Genomic DNA, 2,935 nt, shown 5'->3' with positions numbered 1-2,935 from the left:
AGCTCTCGTGCCCGACATTGCCTTCATCTCTCCCTGGGCTGTCGGGGGACACTGTGGAACGGACCGTTTCTAGTGGGCTGGGCCGAATCTATGTCTCTGATCGAGACTCTCGCTTAGATTCACAAAGCCTGCACTGGCTTGAACTGAAATACAGATCCGGAAGTCTGATGTCGGTGTGAAGACTGTGAACACTTGAAATGGAATAAGCTCGGACTGCTTGTCTTTGTGGAAAGATACCTCAGCTGCTATATCTTGAATTCTCGAAGAAAGAATCTGCTCACATGCACACGCTGTGCACGCACGCACACACACACACACACACACACACACACACACACACACACACACACACACACACACACACACACACACACACACACAAAGATGCAAACATATACATACAGGCACACATGTACATGGTGAAAGTAGTCTTTCACCATCAACATCTTTCACCATCAGGGATGCCTTGGTCACCCTGAGTGTTTGGAACAACAGGAAATGTTACTATTAACCACTTACCCTATGTGCTTAGTTGTACAACTAATGACAAAAATAGCTGTTCTACAAGCATACAATGTGTCACAGTTGTGAGCTTGTGGATCTGCAATTGATCGCTATTTTTGAAAAAGTTTTGGTGTCCCAAAATAGGGACACCAGGGTTAATGTGGTTAATGGGATGAAGCCACTGATTGTTGATTGTAACCTTCAGCATTCACTGAAATCCACCAGGATCCTTACTGCTGCTTTTTCACCGAGAGCATGAATGCACCACCTCCAACCCCCACCTCCCAAGCTCTAGGCCAGGATGACACTACATGCCCCTGGACCTCCCATTATATTAATTAAACAATAAGATGTAAGAAAAAAAACATGGTGTCATTTTAACCCCCAGTAGGAATCTTTCTAACTTTTTAAAGCAATTTGGCACCCGAGCCTGGCTCATTCACCCAATGCACACATACCTTCTGCTCCTGCATCCTATAATAACTTACAGTACACTTAGTCGCACAGCAGTTTCACTCACTGAAAAGAACTGCATTTTGTTTAAAATGCAGGGGAAAAAAGCTTGAAAAGCTGTTATTTTCCATAAGCAACATTGTCATACGACAAAGTATAAATTAGACTTTAGGCTTTTACTCCAGACCCAGCTTATAGGAGAACTTCCTCTCTTTTGATGACTTAAATAAGATAGTTAGCTTCCTCATTATTATGGAACAACAGAGGAAGCCACACCTATTTATCAAAGTAAAATGCGAAACAATCAAGTCTTCTCTTCTGCCCATGCACACTATTTTATGTTGCCTTGTCACACTAGACATAGCCAGCTCAACACCCACTAAATCAAACGTAGCTATCTCATCTCATTTTGGGGCTAATAGCCACAGCAGGACGCAATTGGAGAGAAAACGAGACTCAACCAGCTCAAATCAGATATACCAGGTTGAATTTTAACTTAAGCAAATCACGGATTGTAACCTATCAGACCTGCGTGCCTGTCTCTACCGGCTGACCCACAATGCATTTCAGTCTGATTCACATTGGTGCAACTGAAGAGGACCTCAGGGAGAACACTCTGTCCCTCAGCCAATGAGATTCAACCTAATGGAGTGTACAGACACCAGGCTTTAGTAGTGCAACTTAGTGACAGAATAACAGAAAGTCCACAGGTGGGAAATGGAAGACAGGGGAACACAGAAGAAAGGAGAGAGGGACAGAGGAAAGATATACATGCATATATTGTAGATAGAATGAGTTCTTTAATGGTGGAACTTATTCACAAATGGATAAACAGGGTAAACACAGCCGAGGTTAATATGATTAATTCTCAGCTGTGTGCCACCAGTAAAACCTAAAAGAAACACACCCAGAATCAATGTTATAACCTTCAGCTCAGCTATCCATTTGTGAAACATGTCTCTCTCCTTAAATGTGGTAGGAACCAGAGGAACTGTGACAAGGCAAGATGTTTGGTCATCACTGCACTGAACTCGGACTATGAATGTGAAATGCCTGCCTATAGATAAACACAGGCTTGGTACATATCTAATTACTTATACAGTATTACATATACATCAATAAATTAATGGTGTTTGCATTACAGGTGGAATGGTGTTTGTATCTGATTGTGCTGTTTACAGGTAATTGTATTGATTTGGTGTTTCTCAAACTCCAGGTGGACGGGAGCAATAGGGGAAATAGACGTAGGAGTGCTGCCAGCATTGCTGCAGAGGTTAAAGTGGTGAGGGGTCAGCCTGTCAGTGCTCAGACCATACGCCACACACTGCATCAAATTGGTCTCTATGGCTGTTGTCCAAGAAGGAAGCCTTTTCTATAAATGATGCACAAGAAAGGTCGCAATCAGTTTGCTGTAGACAAACAGACTAAGGACATGCATTACTGGAACCATGTCCTGTGGTCTGATGAGACCAAGATAAAATTATTTGGTTCAGATGGTGTCAAGCGTGTGGCAAACAGGTGAGGAGTACAAAGACAAGTGTGTCTTGCCTACAGTCAAGCATGGTGGTGGGAGTGTCATGGTCTGGGGCTGTATGAGTGCTGCTGGCACTGGGAATCTACAGTTCATTGAGGGAACCATGAATGCCAACATGTACTGTGACATACTGAAGCAGAGCATGATCCCCTCCCTTCAGAAACTGAGCCGCAGGGCAGTATTCCAACATGATAATGACCCCAAACACACCTCCAAGATGACCACTGCCTTGCTAAAGAAGCTGAGAGTAAAGGCGATGGACTGGCCAAGCATGTCTCCAGACCTAAACCCTATTGAGCATCTCTGGGGCATCCTGAATGGCTGTGTTTTTTGTTATTTTGAGGCGAAAATAAAATCTACACTGATATCCAAGATGTACACTGACACTTTACATTGTATCAAAGTGTCGTTTCTTCATTGTTGTCACATGAAGAGATATAATTT

Source organism: Electrona antarctica, assembly GCF_951216825.1.
Source record: "Electrona antarctica genome assembly, chromosome: 4".
NCBI classification, from domain to species: Eukaryota; Metazoa; Chordata; class Actinopteri; order Myctophiformes; family Myctophidae; genus Electrona; species Electrona antarctica.
This window is presented reverse-complemented; position numbering follows the sequence as displayed.